Source organism: Micrasema longulum, unplaced genomic scaffold (assembly GCF_059751315.1).
Source record: "Micrasema longulum isolate JH-2025_06_02 unplaced genomic scaffold, ASM5975131v1 h1tg000089l, whole genome shotgun sequence".
NCBI classification, from domain to species: domain Eukaryota; kingdom Metazoa; phylum Arthropoda; class Insecta; order Trichoptera; family Brachycentridae; genus Micrasema; species Micrasema longulum.
In genome coordinates, this window is record NW_028277295.1 from 243,094 (window position 1) to 269,125 (window position 26,032).

A 26,032-nucleotide genomic window follows, 5' to 3' on the forward strand; every position below is an offset into this window, starting at 1 on the left:
CTTAACAACTAATATAAACTTTTAATAATATTACAATTTTTTTATCAAAACTTCTCAATAACATATTTTTAAAAATTAATTTCAATAATTTCAATTTTTTCTATTCACTTTATTTCTTCATGTAACTCATTGTACAGCTTCAATCCCTTGTACAATGAGTTTTGAGATGCTGTTTTTCTCCTCATTGGTAATCTTGTCTTTTTTTTACTCCTTGTTTCATATGTATGACATAGTTGGTTAAATTTTATTATTGTTTATATTTTATTCATCCTCTTAATTATTTTATGTATAAAAATTGCTACATTATATTGAATTTTTTGCTTTACTGAGAGCAAGCCAATTTCTTTGTGCATTCTTTCTACTTTAGAATAGATATTTTTTTTGAGTATAATCCTCATTTGTGACATGAAGGTAAGATAATCAGTCTTGCGCTTCGGGTACCATTCCAGGGACTATGAAATATTTTAATGTGAAAACACACTTTTTAATAAATATTTTATACCAACCTCTTGAATGGTAGACAAACGCACTTACCATTACACCACGAAGTAGACTTTATTATAGGAATTATTTAATTTGCTTTCCCATAAACAAAGTAACTATAGGGTGGGCCTTAACTGTATACCTAGTTTCAATTACCAACAATTATATATATAAATTATGCATAAATAAAGGTTTCAGCTCTTTAACTTCACAAACATCAGCAGATGAAAGAATTGAAGGAATTTAGATGTTCAAATATAGGCAGAATGGTTAATGTTACACAGTGTGTAAAGTGGCCACTTAAACCAGCCATTGACAGGTCATAAGCCCTGTAGATGCCTGGACTTCTATATTACCTTCTCTTAAATGTTCTTCATCTCTGTTGTAATATTTTAATATAAACAGTTTCCCAGGGTGTTGAATTTGGTCCTTGTCTACAAAAATTTGGACAAACTCAAAATATTGTTGATAAATTACCGGGTCCATGAGGAAGTATAGAAATTGAAAAAATAATATTTTCAGGCGTTGCCTAGTATGTAGGTGAAATAATTCAATTAGATGAATCTCACCCGCTTAAATAAAGGTTTCAGCTCTTTAACTTCACAAACATCAACAGATGAAAGAATTGAAGGAATATAGATGTTCAAATATAGGCAGAACGGTGAATGTTACACAGTGTGTAAAGTAGCCACTTAAAACAACCATTGACAGGTCATAAGCCCTGTAGATGCCTGGACTTCTATTTTACCTTCTCTTAAATGTTCTTCATCTCTGTTGTAATTTGTCAACAATTAAATAGTTGTAAAACTTTCAAATGTTTTATTTATATTTTCAGAAACTGCAATGAATAAAATTTTTAATAATATCTAAGTTTTAAAAATTATATTGTCCAAGTAACGTTCACCAGCTTGTTGACATTGTTAAAAGCGAATTTAAAAATTCACAAAAATCACGGGATAGCGTTAATTTCCCGTACAATATTTTATTTTAACTGATTAATTGTTGTTGGATTGTCTTCATAGACTCTTGATTTTAAGTATCCCCACAAAAAAATCACACGTGCTGACATCCGGCCACTCAATGTCTCCTCCTCGGAAATGAGTTTCCGGGGAACATCTCCTTCAAACGGTCGAAGATCGGTATCAACTCTTGCATCCGTTGAATTTTATAGGCTTTTAAATGTAAACAATTGCGTAAAATTCTTTGTTGCGAGTTAATTGTTGCGGATTTTCCCTTACTGATTTACTAACACGCTAAATAACTTCTGGTATGCTCGCCTTCTTCGGGTGGCCTTCATTTATTACTCTTACTGTTGAGCCGGTTGTCTCAAACATTTTGATCTATTCCCGAATAGACTTTGCGCTTGGTGCTTGACTAATATCTCGTAAACCGAAGTGAGCGCCGTACATTTGTCTCGAAATCGTCGCGGAATAATGCATCTAATGCATAGGTTCAATCAATGATACACTCTCATATGGTATACTTGTCGTGCATCTGGGGATTTGCCACAAAAAAAGTGAATATCAGAAATACAAGTAATACAAAATAGAGCTATAAAAAAAACATATACGGTATACCAATGGAAACGCATGTCAAAGACATTTACAAACTTACTGACACTCTCCCATTTTTGGTGATATCGTATTATGAGATTGCAAAAACGGCGCTTTAAGATGTAAATAAAGACTCTCACTAATTTATTTATTTATTTATTTATTAACGGAACTTGTCCATGTTTACAATTTATAAGGTTTAAATATTACAATAAAAGTATAGTTTAAAACATAAAAAAAAGAAAAGAAGCATTGACAAACATAAGGGACATCAAGACAAGATCTGGACTATTTATTTAGTGCTCGTTTAAATCGTTGTAAACTTAAACCAAAAAAGTCCAGATCTTGTCTTGAGTTAACAATACGACAAAGGCGGGTCATTGGAGAATTTAGGCCATAGTTTGTTCTATGCTGATTGATGTACAGTACTTCATTGTTTCTCAATCTACGAGTCGAAATATTGAATTTTACTTGTCCCAGTAATGATGGAACATCGATTGTACCATTTAGTATGCCGAACATATATATGGAGTCAATATTAGTTCTACGTTTTTGTAGACTAGAAATATTTAACATTGACTCTATTTCAGCATAAGAATAATTATCTCTCTCTAGTCCGAGCATTCACGCTATTTTTCGAAACAAGCGATGTTGGACTGATTCAATGTGATTTATGCGATCGACATATAATGGAGACCAGACCACGGAGGCCTATTCTAGAAGAGGGCGAACAGTTGAGCAATAAAGAGTTTTGATTGTACGGACATTAGTAAAATCAGAGGATATTCTGTTAATGAAGCCAAGTAATATTGGCTATACCTTTAATCTTGACGTCCATCAGTATAATACGCGACAGAGTCAAAATATTCACGTACCTGGATCACGCACGACAAGGTACGGTCTGAGGTCCCTGCTGTACCTTGCTTGTAGCGAGTACAACAGGCTACCGGAGTCCTATAGAACGCCAAATAATGTCTGTATTAATTTTTAAAAATTACTACTTGAGGAGGTACGTGGAAGGTGAAATTTAGTTTTTAGTTCTTCTTTTTCCTCGGATATTTCTTTCTTACAATATGTAAATATTTAATTTTAAATTTTATTATGGATTGTTTAAATTTCTCTGTATTATATATTTGTTTGCTATCTTATTTCATTTTTATGTACATAATATTACTTTTAACTATATTATTATTATTACCATACCTTTATGTAAATATAATTCTGTCCCAAAACGAGTTTGTTGTAACTCCTGGGGAAAAAAAAAAAATTGTATGATTTAATAAATAAAAATAAATAAATAATAATAATAATAATTGTTTACGTAACATGCGCTAACACAAAACACACGTTGCTTGTCCGTGAATGGCTACATGGCAACTAAAAATTCCACGAAATAGCTCATCTAACGCTTCCCTTCGCACCGCGCTAGCCCAGCGTATTATTAAAAATGACGAAACAAACCGCGAACACAGTTAAGGCTCACCCTGTATAAAACATTATTTTCGAAAGTCAAATATAACGGTAAGCCATGCACAATCGCTTATTTTGAGGATTCGCCCCTGCATGGGTATACCTACATGTAAATTTCAATTTTTCCAGATGTTGCAAACGTGATTAAGTATTGCAGTTGTAATGCAATTGCAGAATATTTTGCTATGAAGTAATGACATAAAAAACGCACGGCATTTATTGTTTTTTTCGAAATGATTAATTTATTTTACGGGTGGTAAAAAACGTTTTTTTTTGAAAAATAAAAACCTTTATTAGAATAAATAAACAATACATTCAGTAAAACATGGAACACTTAAGGTTGAACTTGCCAAAAAAGAGTCTGGCTCTTTTGTTTGGCAAGTTTACAAAATAATATTTAAAAAAAAACAAAAAATGCAAAACAAAAAATGCAAAACAAAATATTAAAATAAATAAAAAAAATAAACGATTTTTAAAATTTGAGAAAATATAGCACTAATTTTTTAAAAATAAAAGCACAAAGTTTATAAATTTATAAACACAGGCACATATTAAACATACATCTTTATTTTCAAAATACAGTTAATGTTGTCAAGAAGCTTTTCTTTAATTTATCCTTAAATTTTCCGTAATTTATTTCTTGATGTAGATTTTGTAAAGAAATACGTTTTTTTATGTCCAGGAGAATTATCGTGGCCAGTATTAAAAAAGAACGCCTTTCTCGAAAACAGTCGTGAAAGTTTCATTATAAAACTTTTATTACAAGGATGGGTGTTAGCGTAAGTTGCGTCCGTTTTTTTCTAAATGAAGAGAACAAGAGGACAAATTATAACGAATTAGTCGAATCTCCATCTTAGAACAGGCCGAGCCACGTAAGATGGAGACCAGTGGTGGCTTTGCCTTATGTCCATTGGGTCAATTACCCCCCAAAATTTGCTACCAATTTTAAAAAAATGTTCCTTGTACCTATTGTAAAAAAAGTATATAATATAATGTAATTAGGTTTTAAAATGTAAGTATAAAAAAAGGCTTTAAAATATTTAAGTACCTATTAATACGCATATTTTTATAAATATACTATTATATCGAATGCTATGCAGAAAAATTGAACGTAGTTATGCAGAAAGCAGCCAGTCCACAATTTCGGAAAAATTATATATTGATGTTATCGGGTGCAGTAAGGTCGATTTTATTTTCTGCTAAATACAGCCAGACCGCTTTCATATAAAAAACTGTATTAATCACCTCCGGAAAAAGGTGTCGGTCACAAAAACGGCATTTCTCAATTTGCAGAAAACACCCACAAAACTAAAAAAATCTTATGGTACTTTAAAAATCTTTTAAATTAATCAAATACACAATAAGATTCTTGTTTGTAATATATAAAAAAAATATGTTTTCATTGTTTATTGTTTGTTAAAGTCAAAAACATTCAAACTATTGTGTAGATTTTATAATTCACTTTTTTCACAAAATGGCTATTATATCAGGTTCTCTTTTCTATGGCTAACTGCTTTCTGTCTAACTACGTTCAATTGCCCTACGTAAATCCGCGCTACATATTTTGCCACGCGGGTCAATTCCTAAAATGTCCCAAAACGAATGCCTTGTCTTTATAGTTTTGCATTGGAAAGAAAGAGATGAAACATACCCTCGTTCTAGAAGATCTTCGCTAAAATTACATGAACGCGGGACATTGTCCAGTTCCCGTGTGAGATAAATAATACGAATGGAAGAAGGTTAGAATGAGATATTAATGTTATCGGCGTGAACGAGATAAGAATAATTATTGTATTCCTATGTATTTTACATGCCTACACAAAAAAGAACGAATTCTTAGTGGAAATTATTAATATGAGCTAACATTTTCTCTTCTCTTTGGACTATGTGCCAGCCTATCGAGAGTTCGTAATATTTTACAAGATTGAAATGAGCATCACTCTCATGTAATAAATCATTTTACTACCAGAAAACAAAGAAAATTAATTTTAATTTACAAAAAGTTGCTCAAAAAGTTGTATAATAGTATCTAATATAAATAAATAGTTATTACGTGGGCGGCTGTGGTCTGATAAAAGTTGAGGAAATTATACGATTTTGCCATTGAAAAACGCCGTTTTCCTTTCAAAATCGTGCCCTAAAAATAAAGTAAATAAATATTAGACAAATACCATTATTTAAGGTATATTTGGTAATAAAATACATATGTAATCGACGTAATCTGCTGGTCGAAAAGTATTTATATTTCAGATACGTAAAATTATTTAGTATATTTTTTACCAAATGTACCATAAAAAAATCATATTTTAAGAGCACGATAAAAAAAACGTGTTTTCAAATGGCTTAATCGAATGACTTCCTTACTTTTATTCCTTTAGCTAGTAAGGTCCATAGTCCATTGTCGATGACATACAGGTGTTAAATTAGTTCACCTAAAATAGACTAATGACCGACGATGCAATGTCATCATTTTCAATCGAATCCAATACATTCGTAAAATGCAACTCTATGAGTATTGCACATGAAATCGGAGGGCATCGTTCTGCAGTACATTCATACCGTCCCTACCATGAAGAAATGAACTACAAAATAAATGTCGTCTATAAAGAGACCATCAGAGCCAACATCAGTCAGTCTGTTCGGTTAGTCAGCCCAACAAGTTCGTCCAGTTCAAACAGTTCCAGCATGTAGTTCAAGCGCAGTTTCTTCAACCCATCATCGACGTAACACTCGTCCGACATAATTCATTGTTTACTCGCCATGTAATAAATAAACATCAAACAGCAACCTCGTGTCCTCCCTGATAACCTCCAACTGAGACGGGATCACCACACTTAACAACCTAAATCCTACAGTGGTGACCCCGACGTCCTCCGCAGGGATACCATGATGGTATCCAGCAGGACACTGAACTCAACGGTGCAGAAACCTTTTTCAAACGACGCGTTTGGAAACACTGCACTTTACGCCGGATCTATGAAGTATCCAGTTAGACGACAGAAGACAACATGCAAAACGCGAATCTCACACAACTACACCGATTACGCTCATCTTCGCATATCTCGCCTAGTTTCTCTGATTCCGCTCGACCACAACAAACACGCTCAACTACACTAAACTCACTCCTCTACGCTGACTCATCTACGCCTATCACGCATCTTCGCCGTTCTCGCACAGCTACGCCGAACTCGCTCGTCTCCGCCGTTCTCGTACAGCCACGAATACTCGCTCATCTACGCCGTTCTAACACAGCTAATCCGAATTCGTTCTTCTACGCCGATCACGCATTCAAGCAAAGCTACGCTGAACTCGCCCATCTACGCCGACTCTGCATAGCAATGTTTATCAATGACTTATCCACGACGGTATTGTTTTTAACAACTTATGTTGACCTGCACAAGCATCAACGTACAAACAACCATTTTATCAACATGATAACTTCATTAAGCATCCTGCAAGCATCATATCCAACCTTCTCAAGTCATGAGAAGAATCTTCATAACGCATTTACACATTCGGTTTGCCCTGAAATTCTTCATTCTCCGACGTGGACAACTCATTGGCACGAGAAAGCGCATCATCTAACCCTGTAGATACCTGTCAACCTACAGTGGGATGACTTCTGTCTGTCATCTGACTCTCGGCAATGACCATCTGATAAACAGCTGGATTTCAATCAATGGATGACTTCTGTATTCAAACGTTAGTAATAACAATTCACTAAAGTTTGCACACAAAAAATATCAATAATTTCCATTGTGCATTGTTATATTTTTGCGATGGATAATTATTTCAAACACTGCAACGCTGCATATTTCAACAGTTTATTTACACCATAGCGCAACACCTCGATTTTTAGACCATGAGCAATCTTTGTACTTGCCAAAATCGACAACAAATTCAAGAACCGCTTTGTCATCACATTATCTGAGTAACTTACATCAGAAAACTTATCTCAATAATGTACTGAAGGACGTTGATCTCGTGTTTTGCATGATGCAATGAATTGAATTCAATACAAAATGCTGACTTGCTTCTTGGTGTCATGGCTATATTTCAGGTGAAATTAGTACTAAAGGAGTAGATTAATAAATGGATCTAGTACAGTAAAAATGACTATTTCGTTTGTATGTTTTTATAAAATAAACCTATAACATTTTTTGAAAAACGCAGAAGATACCAACACAAAAAATTACATCAGATACTTTTTCTTAAAAAAATAATTTTGTGTTGCGGAAAACACGACAGGGAACATCGATTTTGTAAATTTTAGCTAAGCAAAATCAGTCCAATATGCAGTTGTTTTTGCGCACAGTATCGGGAAGGGATACCACGTTTATATATTAAGACTTATTTTCATCCAAAAATATTTTTCTACATTGTACCGTCTCGGTATATATTGATGAAGATAGCATTTGTAATTAGGGCCCAGGGATTATGAAATATTCTAGTGTAATAACATATTTTTAAACAAATATTTCATATCAACCATAGATCGAACCCGAGACCTCTTGCATGGCGGCAAACGAAGCGAATGTTTTTTTGAATATATAAAAAATCCATGTATTTTTTTTTGAACATATACAAATTCCATGTTTTTTTTTATTAAACTATGTATTTCATAATTCGATTATTCGTTTGTACCCATCAGTTGTTTAGGCGCATCACTAATTACAACGTGTAAAAGTTCACAAAAGCGTCACGTTAGGAGCTTTGATCAAACTTTTCCATTTTCCATTGTATATACTACGGGGGTGTAATATTAGACCATAGGGTCAATCGGCGTATAGTGACGTCGCACGACGCCGACGCCGACGCCTTTGTTTCCCGAGCGCGGGCGGCCATAATATTGCATCGTTAATCACAGTGCCGATAAGCCGTGACACCTACATGTTGTAGCCGGCACAGGGCTGACAAATACTCGTCCTGTGTTTGACCCGGAATTAAATCACGAGATCTCATTCTACAGACAGTATTATTATTTAATTTGATGATTAATCATGCTCTTTGATTGATATTTGGATTTCTCGTGAAATTTATTCATGACATCTATCAACGGGGTTTATTACTACCTGGGACCGTATTACAATTGAAATTTGACAGAATTATATTCAATCTTCGAATTTACTGTATGAAAAATTGAACATTAATACAATATTTGAGTTTGTTCAAATGTTCGTAGACAAAAGACTGGATTTCACCCCCTCGGGAGTCATTAATATTAACAAATTACAACAGGGATGGAGAATACCTTAAATAATGGAAAATGGAAGTCTAGGCATTAACAGGGCTTATGACCTGTCATTGGCTGGTTTAAGTTTTTTTTATTGATTTTTTATATATTTCGTTATCAAAAAAGACTTGATTTACTTGTATTTAATTTTTTTGAACTTTTATTTTATTGATATATTTAAGATTTTTTTACATTTTATGTAAACATTATTATATTGTATTACCAAAATGTTTAAAGAGAGAAACCCCTGCAAAAAAACTACTTTTGCAGTTTGGCGGGAATTAAAAAAATTGTTTAGAAGGATACTGTTTAGAAGGATACCAAAATGGACACCAAGTCATTGGAACAAAAGGCATAATAGTACTACACACGTGCGTTTCCAGAAACTATCTACCTAACTAGCCAGCGGGCCACATGGCGACGATATCTACCTACTGTCTACAAAAGCTTCTCTTCGGACATCTATCTCCCTTTGTTAACCATGGAGTTGAAACAGTGTTTGATTTATTTAGTTTTTTATTGCTTACTTCTTGTTATGAACACTTGACCAATTTACTACTATACTCTATTTTTTGTAAATTTATTGATATTGTTTTAACTTTGCTGGAATTCCTCTCATCCATGCGCTTTGTAGCTGCACGATGATTGGTTATCTAGCTTTAATATATCAACTTTAAAATACCTTAATTTTGTAAACGGGGTCTAGAATTCCAATCGTCTATGCGCTTAGTAGCAGCAAGGCGTGTTGTAATCTTACTCCTTTTTACTATTCATATTATTATTATTTTGTAATACACTATTTTATTTATTTATTTGTCAATTTTTTAAATGTGTAAATGGGAGCTAAATTTCTAACTGTCTATGCGCTCTGTAGCTGCAAGACGTCCTGTAATCTAGCTCCTATCTATTATAATTTTTGATTGATCTTAATTGAAAACGAGGAACTAGAATCCCAACCGTCCATGCGCTCTGTAGCTGCAAGACGTACTGGGATGTTTATTAATTGTACAGCGCCCTTGAGGTGATTTTCACAAAAATGGCGCTTTATAAATTATCCAACTATATATATATATATATATATATACTTATGTGTAAATATATATATGTGTGTATATATGTGTATGTCTGTATGTATATGTATCAAAATGTGTAAACGAATAAGTTTATATTTTGTTTTTCTGTGCTCTATATTAATTTGTTAACTATTATAATATATTAAAATGTAATTACCTAGCTTGGAACGGGGTATGTACCCTTGTTAGCTGGGCAAAGTGAACATGGAAATGTATTTTGATAAAAGTGTAAATAAATAAACTAATGTAAAAAGCCAATAGTATTTGAATTGAAAAAAAGTGCGAAAATGTTGCAGTTTTTCGCGTATTAGGCAGGTAGCACAACTTTTTTTGCTTGCAAAACGTAACTTCACACTCTCCTAACGGGTCCAAACAACACACCAAAAAAGCAGCTTTACATTGCGTTTTGTGATTTTAATGTAGAATATGACTGGCCTATTATGGCACAGTCAACATTCGGAATGCATCCGCGCAATCGATTTGGTTTTTCACACAAAATATGATACGGATTTATTGATCCATTTTTTGGAATAGGCAAAAATCGAAGACGAGCCAAAATACGTGCAAGCAAAGCAGCTGTCAAAAATTAACTGAACATTCAAAGTGGCCAAACTTGTCGGCATGAGTCAGAGACATAATTGCCAACATGACGCCACAAAAAATCGAAAATTGAATTTACGCAACCCGCGGAAATTCAAAATTTGCGATAATTTTTGAACAGACCTCATATAGTTTAGATTCGTTATATTCATAGAAATGATTTTTGGAATACAACTGTGCGTGTTATTGGAATCACCAAATCGTTTCTTGCTGTACTCCTGCTTGAGTGTGCATGACTTACAATCACCTGAGTGCTCCTAGTTTTGTAAATGTCGAGTGTGACTTTTTTTGTAGAAAGTCAAGGATTTCTACGAATTTAAGTAGGTCTTCACTCGGATAATTATACGGTTCTCACAATATTATCCTTAATATTGATTTGCGTGCCTTATTGCGAAAACAAAACCAAACAATTTTTAATTAACTTGATATTACTGTAAAAAAAAATGAATTATTATTAAATGTTCGTATTGTTATGCCTAAGTGAACGTTTTGAAAACACGATATTGGGAAGCAATGAGCGTCCTCATTTATGCGTATTACTGTATTTTTTGCACAAAATCATTATTTGTAAGTTTGACTGAAACTTGAAGCGGGCGCCTGCATGTAGCTGATGCAATTTATTGCACACAAATCGTTATTTTAACCTAATTATCGATAAATAATATTCTTCGTGAAATTTTGTCAGAATAAAGTGTACATAACATAGGTAAAAACATTCTGTGTTTTTAAGTTCTCTTTGTAAAGTTTTACCAAAATGATTCATATTACGTACTTTATTTTCATTTTATAAGTAGTAACGCGTTTTATTTTAGTATGGGTTATACCACTTCAGGTTTTTTACCCTGTTTAAATTAACGTCTATTTAATGAGAGAGTTTAGTGTTAAGGGAAATTGGATATAAAAAATGTTTTCTTACGCACGCTAAAATTAAGAGCTTTATTTTTTTATTATTGTTTTACGGCAAAGGTTCTTGAAAATGTATGAACTTTTTAACGGTAAATTATAAAAACCTGATATTGAGAATCTTCTTTTAAAATGATATTGATAGATTAATTGCTTAGTTTTCAATTAAAATTTTTCGCCCTGCTCGGTACAAACGTGATTTTTTTAATTGTAGATTGTAGACTGGTAAAAATTAAATCAACACATGAAATGATATTTCTAGGTTAACGCTAACGGTGCTATTTACAAGCTAAATTATTTGACTCAAACACTCCTCAATATAGACTCAAACTCTCAAACAATAAGTCAAGGAGACGTACAATTTGGAATCAATGTGTTAAATACCATTTTCAAATCAAAATTGCTGTTTTTAATCAAATTCAACTCAGCCGTTTTCGATACAGACTCAAATTTTCAAACGGAAATTTGTGGAGACGTAAAATTTTGAATCAACATATACAATGCCCTTTCCAGATGAACCGCGGTGTTTTTTTTTCAAGCAAAATTTGACTCAACATCTACTCAATAAAGTCAAATTTTTTAACGGTAAGTTTTGGAGAAGTAAAATTTTGAATCAAAGCGTTAATCGCTATTTCCAGATTAACCTTGCTGTTTTAGAGCCAAATTTGACTCGGATTGAAATCGATACAGACTCGAATATTCAAACGGTAAATTGTAGACAAATTAAAATAAAAATTAACATGTACATTGCCATTTGAGATGAACAACAATATTTTATTCAAAGAGGTTTTTGACTCGACCTCCATTCGATTGAGTCAAACTTCTAACGGTAAGTTGTGTAGGCGTGAAATTTGGAATCAACGTATATATTATAGCGTATATTACACTATTTTTATACCAAATTCGCTGCTATAGAACCAAATTTAACTTACTCAATACAGACACAATTTTTTATTGGTAAGTTTTAAAGACTTGAAATTTACAATTAACACTACAATGCCTTTTATTTATTTTATTTTTTTATTATTTTACATATTTATTACAGCAATATACAAGTAATTATTTATACAACAAATTAATTCAGTAGTAAAAGTAAGCATACATATTTTTTATTTTTGCTGTTGGTTCATCTAAACTGCCTAACTAGGGATAGCTTCCCCATTCTAAGGCAGTAAATTATGTATTTTATAATGATATTTAAAAGTATTTACAATTTTATCATAATGTGTGCTTTTTCAGTCTTAAAGGTAAACAATGAATATCCAGAGAAAACATAAATAATACCAAAATCTCTATATCCTAAGTCCCAAGTCATTACTAGTAAAACAAGCAACCAGCTTACGTCCTTCTACATCGGACAACAAATTCTCTGACTCCCTCCAACCAATATGGATTAAAAATGCAGTCAACACCTTTTACAGATAAACCACGATGTATTCATCAAATAGATTTTTGATTTGACTTCTACTCGATAGAGTTGAACTTTTTAATAGTAAGTTGTGGAAGATGTAGAAATTTAGAATCAACACTTGAAATGACATTTTTAGACCAACCGTATTATTTTCGGACATTCTTTTTCTCGGACTTACTTGGTATAAAATATAACTTTATAACGGTAAGTTGTAGTGACGGAAATACAAAATCTTTTTTCAATTAACCACGCTGCTTTAAAGATAAACATTTTAACTGTCTTCTTCGATTCAAAATCGATTAATCGTAGTTATTTATTTATATACGGCATTTCTGCCATTTACATATATGTGGTATAAAGAGTGCTTAGAAATAAAAATATTTAAAAAAAAATCGAGTATGAAATATTAATATACTCGTACTGTACACATTATCAATTACTTGAAATACATATATATTTTAAAGAAATTTTACAATAACAAAATACATTAATCGATCAAATTATAACTATTCCAACCCAATCTTCTTTCACATGAATCAATACAGGTACGGCTTATAATTAACAATTTCACTAAAAAAATATGTAAAATGTAACTTCATTTGAAATAAACAATTAATAACCGAAAAATTGTGCACCCCTCATAATTTCAACTGAATATTATCTTACAACTCTGTACATAATAAAAATAAGCTTATCGATCATTCTGTGTATTTTGGCTTAACCATGTCTTAAAATGGGGTATTAATTTGGTACTATGAGATAATTTATTTATTTATTTATTTGTTATTATCATTATATTACATACACAAAATTATAATTTATTTAAAATTGTTTGACTGTCCAACTAGGGTTATTTACCCCGTTCTAAGACAGTCAAAAAATATATAAAACAGTAATCAATATATAGAAATAGTTATAAAGATACAGGACAAAGTGGAAAACAAAGTGAAAAATGGAGTAAAAACATGGTAAAAATGTGGTAAAAACATAGTAAAATGTAATAAAAACATAGTAAAATTGTAGTAAAAACATAGTAAAAATGTAGTAAAAAAACGTAGCAGAAAAAATATGATAAAAACAAAGTAATAAATGCAGTGAAAACATAGTAAAAACCATTAAAATATATAAATATGTCTTTAAAAATATTTTGAAACTCAGTAAAATGCGAAATAAAAACAGAATACATAGTAAGAAACATATTTAAAGTCATAATAAAAAAAATAAAAAAAAAGCAAAATACCGAGTAGAAAGAAACATATAAAAAATTAAGTAAAAGATGTAATATTTTTTATTTTTTTTTTAATAATGCAGCAGACGATATATAAAATTGTTACATAACGTATCTATCCGGTTTAAAAGTTTGATCCAAATTATCGACTCACTAAAAAAGTTGTGTTTTAACGATTTTAGTATGAACTTTTTAACATTCACCATTCTACCTATGTTTAAACACCCATATTTCTTAATTTTTTTAATTTGTTGACTTTTGTGAAATTAAATAACTACATCTAGTCACTATTTCACTACACTAATCACTGTCGTTACATACTTAATAGTAATGCTTAATTATTTGTAAATATATATTTAAACTATTGCTAATCGAAGCATAAAATTATTTATTATTATGTTTATTAAATGACATATTCTACCATATAGATGTGCTACTATTATTACTTTATTTTTTTGTATTTATTTTTAATCAGGTTATGGTCCTGTGGCTAGTGTCTCGGACTCACGAACCAAAGGTCTGTGGTTCGAATCCCACTCTACCCCAACTTAATTCTATTTTATTATTAATAGTGAGTTAATTACAATTCGTTGAAAATGGCCTTCAAAATTAAATATTTAGGTAAATCATAAGAACGCAATAATTTCTTTTTTATTAAAAAAAAATATATCTATATCTTTTAATTATAAAATTTCTTTAAACTTTACATATGGCCATGTATTATTAAATAATTTTTCTGCATTCCTGTTCTTGACATTTATAAACTTTTATTATTTATATTTTTTAATTATTAATTTGTAAATTGTTTTGAATATTTTTTTTATTATTTGGTATGTTTATATATAGAAGAGTCCTGACTTAACACGGAATTTTCGAACAAGTTGGGACATAAAAAAAATAATTGCGCTGTGATAAAATTGTGTATTTTGTACATTGAATAAATAAAATAAAAACTATTTGGTCATTTTTTTGGTTGTTTCGTCCATCAGGAAATAATAAGTATCAAAAAATTTATCTTAAAAACTGATCTCCAGTTTTGCGTAGAGCAGTCACCCATTTGACTGAGTAAAATAACTACTCCTTTAAGAGCTGAAACCTTTATTGTTGTCAAGAGATTCATCTGACTGAATTATTTCACATACTAGGCAACGCCTGAAAACAATTTTCCAATTTTTTAAACTTCTTCTTGGACCAGTTGGTTTCATTACAATATTTGAGTTTGTCCAAATGTTCGTAGACAAAAGACTTCACTAACTCAGCTCTTTAACTTCACTAAAATCAACAAATGGAAGAATTGAAGAAATATGGATATTCAAACATAGGCAAAATGGTGAATGTTACACAGTGTGTAAAGTGGCCACTTAAACCAGCCAATGACAGGTCATAAGCCCTGTAAATGCCTAGACTTCTATATTCCCTTATTTAAGGTATTCTCCATCTCTGTTGTAATTTGTTAATTTTAATGATTCCCGAGAGGGTGAAATCCAGTCTTTTGTCTACGAACATTTGGACAAACTCAAATATTGTATTTTATATCAGTTATTTCATTTCTTTCAATTTGTTCGTATATGTAATTTGTTTTATTCAAATGGATTATTTCATTGGTTCAATTTATTTCATTGATATAATTTATATAAATTATTTAGTTTATTTCGTTTTATTCAATTATTTCATTAACGTAATTTATTTCATTGATTTCATAAAGGTATTTTATTTATTTGATTTATTTTAATTACTTTATAGATTTTTACTGTATTATTTATTTCATATATTTAATTTGTTTTATACTTATATTTTATTTATTTTATACATATTTATTTTGAATTTATTTAATTGGTTTTTTATTTTTTTATTTTATTTATTTCATTTATTTGTTTGTCTTATTTTTTTTATATGAGTTATGTATAAAAACATTCTCTACAATACCCGTATTAATTATTTTTCTAAAATAATTTTGTGCGTTTTGAAATGATTTTTAACTTTTTAAATAAGTTTTGGTAAATGTAAATAATATGTTTAAGATAAATTTATAGGAATATTACACTTTTTGTATAGAAAATAAAAACTTTCTTTATACTCAATTGAAGATAACTCTGTTGGCTTCCCATTGTAATTGGGGCCCAGAAAACAATGCAATATTAGTGGAAGATTTTAAATAAACAGCGTACAATGATGTCAGCAAGCTCTGATATTTACCCACCTCATGTTAGTAAAATTTTACAAGCGTACGAGCCAAATTTCATCATACATTTATTCCAGTTACGTCAACAAACTTGAAATTCAAATTTATAATATTATGTTATCTAATATTATATTATATTTGCTCGACGTACATTAACCTTTTCGGACCTGAAAAATTCTCATTCATCATCAAACTCTTATCCGCATCTGGTGGCGCTTAGGGCGCTGCATTGAAAAAGTACTTGCGTGTATCTCGATCATGTGTTACGGGAAGGTAAGGTCACCAGTCTATAGTCACCGACCGAAACAGGATTTTCAGCCGAAACAAAACCGAATTTCGGATACTGCTGTAGTTTCGGCAGAAACCGAAACTTATTTTGATAAGTTAAAAGTCACCGCAAAAAGCCCAATATTAGGCGTTTTTATTGTTTAATCTTGTGAGTTTATTATCACAAAATTTTAATAAAATACGCTCTGAAATAAAAGGCACAAATTTTATTTATTTTTAGCGCATATCGGTTCGTTGGTATGATATACATGTAATTCAAATATAACAGTTCTTAAATTATAAGTTATGGTATTATAGGATGGGAGGCATTAAAAAATCAATATTAAAACCTCTCGAATCTGCTTAAAAATCAATTATTAAAATATTTTTTTACAAAGCCCTTCAGGTACTCCAAAAGGAACACTTCTACACTACCAGAAGTCAAACTAAAGGATAGGTCTACCGCAAACTATGAATCCAGGCAAAGAAATTTCAGATTTTTGGGCCCCAAAATATTAAATATGTTACCCAAACATTGCAAAACCATGACCCTTATTCAACCTAATAAATTTGTAAAAAATTGGTTATTGGTCGAGAAAAGTCGGAAAATTTACTCAAAAACGTTCTTAAATAATAAATGGTATAAATTAATATTGTATAAATGTTTAGTTAATTAAGTAGTAGGTAGTCGTGTTATTGTTAATTTTCGCATAAAAATGTCTGCCTTAAAACAGGTTGTACCTAGTTAGGCAGACTAGACATAATCCAAAGAAATATTTTACCTAAGTATATATGTAGTAGATAAAAAAATTGTATTTTTTTGATAATAACCATGATTATTAATTTACGCCTTGAACGTATTATCGATATTTATTTATTATATTATATCGTAATTATTTTTATAATTCATTTGAATTACAAAAATAAATACTAAAAATACTAGAACTATTTTTTATGGTCAGCATATCACAAAATAATGTAATTATTTAGTAGTATTTAATAAAACGTTTGACCACAAAATTAATTTTCAAAATAATAAAAATATATGAAATATACATTTGAAGCACTGACTCTATGATGACAAAAATACTTGACTCATTAACTCCAAATGTTTTGGCGTTAAGTCTGTTGTCGGGAAAAACGAACGCAAAATTAGGAAATTTTACGATGTTGTCATTTTAAAACGAATGTTTCTTTTAATCGGGCAATAATAAAAAAACGAAAAAACATAAATTAGATAAAAACAATATTTTTAAAGGTATTTCTGTTAAAAAATTTACTTAAAAGGTTTATGTAACTAGAATATTTACTTTTAGACAGGCAGATTACGCCATTTCAAATGTAGACTTAACTAAGGTATCTGGGATCTCAATAAAGACTAAGTATTGAACAAAAAATTGTTGCAATAATTTGAAGGTAATAAATTGAACATGAAAGTGCCTGAAGCTAATTTTTTTTATTTTTGTTTTGAAAAAAAAATACAAGCATTTTAAATCACGAACATTTTTGTGACATTTTCATTTATTTCTACTTAAAATAATGCCTTCAGGAATATTAATAAAAAATATTTAAAAAAATATTTTGGTTTAAACCTTTTTTTATAGAATTGGATTCCTTTTTTTTTAAAAAAAAGAAGATAATTCTGGTCGTACTATTTAATAAAAAACAACTTCTCATTAACGTTTTTATGACCTTCGTACCTGCCCTTACCGAAAACGATAAGGGATATATTGAATGAAGCCCCGGGTCAAAGGGTTAACATGAAAATCTTACCAGATCTTGTTTGAATGAAATGCTGAATTCACTTAGCAAATTTCTGTTAAGTTCTATTTTATAAAAAATACAAAAATTGATTATAAATATTTTATTTACAAAGGGGTTTTTACACTACAATAATTCATAATCTATAATATAACGATTTAAAAAAAAAATTTAAAGTTTTTTTTTTCTTTCTTTCTTACTTTATTTACATATTTCAGCTCCAAATTTGAAAATGTACTTTTAATTTTTGTTTTGTAGATATATATTTAAATTATTGATTTATTTTGTTTTATTTTTATTCTATATCTTGTTTTGGTTGCATTTATGAGCACCCATTTTTTTTTTTTCTAAAGTTTCAAATATATTCAAGTATATGTTTATGCTTTAATTGTATTATATTGTATCTGTTTGAACTGGTTTGTGGTCCCGTGGTAGTATTGTGGACTCACAGGTCAAAGGTCCGAGGCTCAAATTCCACTCTACCACTACTCGATTTCCATTTTCCCAGTACCAGTTATTTACGACTTTTGGAAAATGGTCTAAAAATTTCAATATTCGCGTTATTAATAAAAACTCAAATATATCTTATTTCCTTAAAAAAAATAAAACGTATTTTTTCTCTCCATTTTTCCACTTTAAAATAAAATTCACACCATTTCATCAGGTTTTATTGAGTTTTTTTTAATTAAAAAAAAAATATTTTTATAGCATAAAAAACAAAATAAATATATTTATATTTACATAAAGAATTCTAGGCATTAGGTCATAAGCCCTGTGGATGCCTAGGCTTCTATATTTCCTTCTCTAAAATGTTTTTCATCTCTGTTTTATCATTTTAATACTCGTATTAACAGCTCCCTGGGGGATTGAATCCAGTCCTTGTCTACAAAATTTGGACGAACTCAAAACACTGTTGATATTTATTTTATTTTATATGTGTACAATATTATATCTGTAGTCTTTTATTCAAATCTTAATAAAACTAATGTCTGAGCACCCGATGACAAACGATTATTTAATAGTTCTTCGAGACAAATTTGTTTGAATACTGTATGTTTTTCTTTTTATAATGTATTAATATTGTAAAAACATGTTTTTTTTATTGAATAAAAGCTCTTTAGAAAAAATGAATAAATAACTGGTAAACTGCCATTATATAAAGAAAAGTATGCCCATTTTATGTGCAAAAACCGTGGAGATATTCAGCAATTGAATTTTACTATTAGTGGGTAAATTCTGACTTACATTTGTACGGGATTGGATGTGTGAAATAGTGCATGAGATTTCGCTCTAGAAAAGTTATTGGGAACATACAAATTGATCTCTTTCAGTATATTTGGATTACTTATACTTTCGGAAATCAGCTTATAAAAATGTTTTTCAAGAATAATATGCCGACGATATTAAAGGGTGATGTAATCTAGCATCCCTGATAAGAACAAAGACGGATAGTAATTATATTATTTAAGATAGTATCGCAAAATCGCTTTCGAACCGTTTCTCTTTCAAAGGTGTGATTTTGACACATCATCATAAGCTCGACAGTCCTCTGTGGACACACAGTCCTGTGCCTCACAATTCGGGCCTAGGCTGAATCCAAAAGTCTCCTCCTGTCTTGCCGGTTTACTGTTCTTCCTCTCTAGTTTCTCACTTCCAACGTTGTCGTATCTGCATTGATGAAAGACATTCACCGATTTAAAGCCTTCCAGGTCTTCATCGTTCTTGTGGCACAGAGAGACTTAGGCGTTTTACGTGGTTTTCATCGTACATTCAAATTATCCACCCAGCACCCCTCACGCGACCCACCTTGACGGAATTGATTTATTTATTAATGCTTTATTAAGTTAGTTCATAAAATTTTAAGAACTAATATAAACTTTTAATAATACTACATTTTTTTATCAAAATTTCTCAATAACATATTTTTTCAAATTAATGTTAAATATTTCGATTTTTTCTATTTCCTTTATTTTTTCAGGTAACTCATTGTACAGCTTCAATCCCTTGTACAATGAGTTTTGAGATGCTGTTTTTCTCCTCATTGGTTAACTTTTTTTTTTTACCCCTTGTTTCATATATATGACATTGTTGGTTAAATTCTATTATTGTTTTTATTTTATTCGTCCCCTTAATTATTTTATGCATAAAAATTGCTACATTATATTTAATTTGTTGCTTTACTGTGAGCAAGCCAATTTCTTTGTACATTTGTTAATTGATTACTCCGGGCTGTCCGTAGATTTCATATAGCTCTCTATCGTAGCGACGACGCCAATAGTTGTTTTCTCTCACAGGAGTATAGACAACTCTAAAGATTCTTCTTTCAAAAACTGCAATGGTTCCCTTAATATTTTTTGTCAAAACCTAGGTTTCGAAAGCACATGTTAAGATTGATTTGATCAGAGTATTTAAGAATTCTTTTTAAGAGAGTATTTATTTTAGAAAGTATTTTAGAAACTCAGAAGGGTCCCAAATTATGGGTCAGAATAGTACGCTGCAAACAAGTAGTGTATCATACAATGTGCGTATTGCAGTTTTTTTATTTATTTATTTATACGCCCTACGGGCTTTAACATTTATTAGTAAAACATTCTAGTGCAGTAGTGTAACATAAGTATATAGATTAGATTAAAAGTAGGAATAACACAAGAAAAACTAAAAGAAACTGTAATAAAAAATAAGGAAATGTACCCACATAGGTAAAGGGGTATACAAAATAATATTTCATATAATACGTACCAATGGCGGTTTACGGATGCACCAATGCCACGGTAAATTTAACTGTAATTGTGTACAGTTGGAATCGGTCACAAACGTCAAATACCTAGGTATTAAAATTGATAGATTTTTAAGGTGGAATTTTCAAATTGAAACTATTTCATATAAAATTAAACGCTTGATACATTTCTTTCTACCTCTAAGGAATATACTAAGACCCAAAGACTTGAAATTCTTCTACTTTGCACTAGCAAACTCTATCATGACGTACGGTGTAATTACTTGGGGTAGCTGTACCAAGACAGAGTTGGACCCAACAGCAAAAGCACAAAAGTCATTGATAAGAACCATTCTAAAAAAGCCTTTTAGATATCAGAGTGATTCTTTATTCAAGGAGTTTGCAGTGCTTGATATTAGACGGCAATATTTACTGAGAGCAGTGGTGGTCACTCACATTAACAAACATATACATCCATCAGTTGCCTATCATTATGAGACTCGGAGTTCCAGTAGCGATCTGATTTCCCGACAAATGGTTGGAACTTCTTTAGCGCAGAGGCAATACTCCTACATAGGACAAAAGCTATATAATATAATGCCAAAGCCATGGAAATGTTGCCAGAACCACAAGCTAAAGAGATTGCTGACTACTTTCCTCAGAGAAATTGGTCCCAGAGAGTCTGAGGGGTTGATGGTGGCTGTTAGATGGCCAACACATGTTTTAATTTGAATTGTTAATATATATTTTTAGTTTTTTACTGATTTATTTTTTTAAGATCTTCACAACTTTTTAATTTGTTTTTACTATGTATTTTTTTTTTATTTACATCTTTTACTTTATTTTTTGATATGTATATTTCTCTCTTTCTATTTGGTATTTTGCTATTTTTTTTTAAATAGGCTTTTTGCTATACACATACATAATTTTTTTTTACTATGACTTTAAATATGTTTCTTACTATGTATTCGGTTTTTATTTCGCATTTTACTAAGTTTCGATTTTTTTTTTAAATACATATTTATATATTTTTTATGTTTTTTACTATATTTTCACTACATTATTACTTGTTTTTAATGTATTTTTGCTTCGTTTTTTTAAATAAATTTTTACTATGTTTTTACTACATTTTTCACCATGTTTTTACTCCATTTTCCACTTTGTTTTTCCCTTTGTCCTCTATTATTATAACTGTTTCTATATATTGATAACTGTTTTTCATATTTTTTTGACTGTCTTAGAACGAAGTAAATAACCCTAGTTAGGCAGTCAAAGCAACCTTGTATAAATTATAATTTTGTGTATGTAATATAATATGATAATAAATAAAAAAATAACAAACTCAAATACACACATATACATACACATGCATATGCATTAGAGTGGGTCGATGATGTATGTAGTTTTTTTTATTTTTTCAAACATCAAAGTGAAAGGGGGCCTAAAAAGTTGCATTTTGGATCACATTGAACGTAAAAACTATTTGAAAAAAAATTTCATACTACTTTTGGCCCTCCATCGAGGGTTGTAGTTTATCACCGTCTGAACATTTTGTTAATTATCGGTATTTATAGAACTATTTTTTGTAAGTAAAGATATAACTTAATCACATTACTTATTCAAACACGTTTTAAAACTACCGAAATGAAAATAATTTACAAGTGGAACTGATTCCGTTGAGCGCCTGGCTAATATTGACGAAATCAATGGCTCATTAAAACAATGCTACCCATTTATTACAAAACAAAGTGCAACTCACGCCCTTAGTTGCTTATTTAATACAATTTGATGCACATTATAAAATTTAATTGGACTGATTTTCATTGCTTAAATAAGAAATGACAGCAAGTTTAGCGCAAAATAATCAACTTTTTCAAAAACTTTAAGCTCAGGTTGAGGGCCAAAAGTAGTATTGAATATTTTTTTGAATATTTTTTGCATTTTGAGTAATCTAAAAGGCAACTTTTTAGTCCTCTTTTATTTCGAAATTCGGAAAAAAATATTATCGACCCACCCGAATATGCATACATACATACACACATGTGTACACACATTTATGTATATTTAAACACACATAAATATATGTATTAATATAGGGATACGTAAAAAAAAGGAACATTTAGTAGGATTTAGTCAATAAAGAACAATATTGAGAAATTTTATACAGATTTATTTTATAGCCTTTTGAATACTTAACCTGTATTTATATAAAGACAGAGGAAATATATCAACTTCACCATACTCGTTACCTAGCCGCTGGCCGGTGTAGTCTAGGTATTGGTGAATTGTAATAATAATTATGACTGTCAGGAGATTTAAAAAATAAAGTTTGCTGCCGAGTGTTTTGAGCAGGTACTTTAATGCTAATAATACTAATTATTTCCAGGACATCCAATACATTCAATAAATTTAATAATCATTTATGATTCTTCCTTTGTAAAGGGTTGACATATTTAGTGAACACAATAAAAAAATCATAATTAATTCTTGAAAGATCTAGAATTTTCAGATACAAATCTAAGCCGTTAACTAGAGAATAGTATGTTGTAAGTATATGCAATAATGTACCTACTCTAAAATATCCCTTAAACCCGATAATTATTTTATTCGATTTTCTTTCGTCCCCTTTAGCCTGCTTATCCACCCGATCCAATAAATCTTAGTTAAATTGACAAGAACAGTAAACCTATTAAGGACCTTTTAACTCCTGAAAATCCTGCTAATCACCACTTTTAAGAGACTTATTTTTTTCTAATAACATTAAAATTCACAAAGATAAAGTTTTTTTCGAAAAAAGTGACATTTCGTGGGTAAAAATCAAAGGAAATTGGCGTACAACAAGTATCAAATTTAGATTAAAACTATTTACTCATTTAACCATACCCATAAAAAAAATCCCTTTAAAAAAGTGGTGTTTCCCTGTTATGGTTAGCTTAACGTAAAAAAATATTTAATCGTGGACGGGATATAATTCCACAGTCGAGCCGCAAAGTCAGTATATAAGTTAGAGAAGAAAGAGGAATTGTGGATGAGTATTAAGAGGGTGCTAAAATAATTAGAAAGAAGAGGTAAAACCATGAACTGATAAGCGCTAAAAGCAGTTTTTCAAGGAGGAATATAAGAGCGTTAGGACTATGATTATGAATATGGTTTAATAAAAAATATATTGACTTTGTCTAAATGTTTTTGGATAAAGACTGGATTCCACTCCCAAAGGAGTATTAAGATTTACATAATACAACATATATTAAAAACATTTTAGAGAAAGGAATGTGGAAGTCAGCTCCAAGAAGGATAACAATTTTTAAAAAATTGACGTTAAAATATCGTTGAAAAGATTGTGCTCAAAAAATTTCTGACGAGAAAGACATTACTGACATCTGTTGTTCAAAAGAATTATTAATAGCACCGTCGCGTCGTAAACAAAACACATTGTTCAATTAAAAAAATATCTTGTCTGCTTTGCTAAAAAAAATATATAATTTCAGTCGAGAGCTTCTAGAATAATCCGTTAAAAACGAACATAATTAATTACTTTTCTTCGTTGGAATTTTAACCCTCTATGCCCAATTTTTCTAATTCAAACTAAAAATATTTTTTTATGTATGTTTTTTTATGCAAGTAATAGGAAAAATAATGTGACAAAAAATAATTCAATTTTTTTTTCAGGTATGTGGACAATATGCTACATCGGGCATTGAAAGGTAAAAAATAAAAAATACAAGAGTATAAAGAAAACAAGAAATAACGATTCTTACCAACATTTTTTCATATAATAGTGAAAGTTTCGGAAATAATTATAACTTCAAAATATTTTTTTTGAAAAAAACAAAGAAATCACGCATTAGCTTAATTACACTTTTGACATAATCAGTGCAACTGACTTTAGTTTCAAACTTTATTGAATTTGTTTTACCCTGGTGGCGATTTTTGAAATAAACTATAATGGCTAGTATACAATTTAAAAAACTAGTTGCCGAGTGATAACACGTTTGAAATTACTTTTATACACCGATTATCAATACGGGTGGATTTTTATAAGCTGGCGCGTGCGTTATGCTTACACATACGCATTGTGAAGTATCAGTGAAGAAGCCCATGGTATGACATCGCACGGCATACGCACTATAAAAATAATCTCTGTCTCTTTCGCGCTCAGACGCGCTTATGAGCGTGACATAGACAACTATTGCTTTATTAGTTGCTAATGATATGGTAATACAATATACACAGGATGCTTCTGCGTTCGTCTGAATTTTGCTGCGATTCTTAATAGTAAAAATTTAATAATATATCCGAGTATTAAGTTTTGGATTAAAAATACTGGTTTATAAATATATAGGTATTTTCATTCGATGTGATGGCGTATTTTTAATGCACAGAATACTGATTTAAAAAATCTTGATATTATATATTGGTATATTAAATGTTTTTGAAAATCTCTTTTAGTTTAGAGCGAAAAAAAAACAATTACGTACTTGAGAAAATGTCATATTTACAAGTATGTATTTTTAAACAAGCATGTTTTTTTATTGTGTATGCAGATAATTGGTAGAATTCCATATTTAATTTGGTAATGTATCCAAAATAAATAGAGTTTTTTTGAAAATGTCCTAACAAGACAAAACGCGTCACAATGTACCCTTTGTATATTTTTTAAAAAATAAAGTAGAATTACAATCCAATAAACTTGTTTTATTTTGGATACATTACCAAATTAAGCATGTTTTTGTTTAATATTTTGTGTTCATTATAATAACATTTAATATAATGTAATTGAAATGCACAGTACAAATTATATCGGAGAAAATATGTATACACACTTATTGATAAACAATAAATCTTGTTATTTATATACTTAAAACAATCGACACGATTTCGCAATTTAGTTCGAGAGTAATTGACTATAAAAAAATACACTTTTTCAAATTAAATTGCTCCTCGTTCTTAGAAGAACTATAATTAGTAAAATGCAACATTAAAAAAAATTATGAGAAAAATATAAAATTATGAAACAAAGTATTTTAGTAAATTAATTACATTTTCTTAACACATTGTATTTTTTTTTTATATACACAACCCTCTAATCCAACACCGAATTAAAAAAAAAAGAAAGCACATTTGGTTAAAATTCAATACAACATTTTTTTTA

The 26,032-nt window shown here is 30.2% G+C and overlaps 1 protein-coding gene across 1 annotated transcript in view; it reads left to right on the plus strand.

Moving 5' to 3' along the window:
* Positions 1-26,032, plus strand: part of LOC148284787 (FMRFamide receptor-like) — a 589,885-nt gene that overhangs the window by 102,969 nt on the left and 460,884 nt on the right. The window contains exon 2 of the mRNA XM_088234890.1: positions 24,550-24,584. The gene's annotated coding sequence lies outside the window, so the exon portion shown is untranslated. The remainder of the gene's footprint in view (positions 1-24,549; positions 24,585-26,032) is intronic.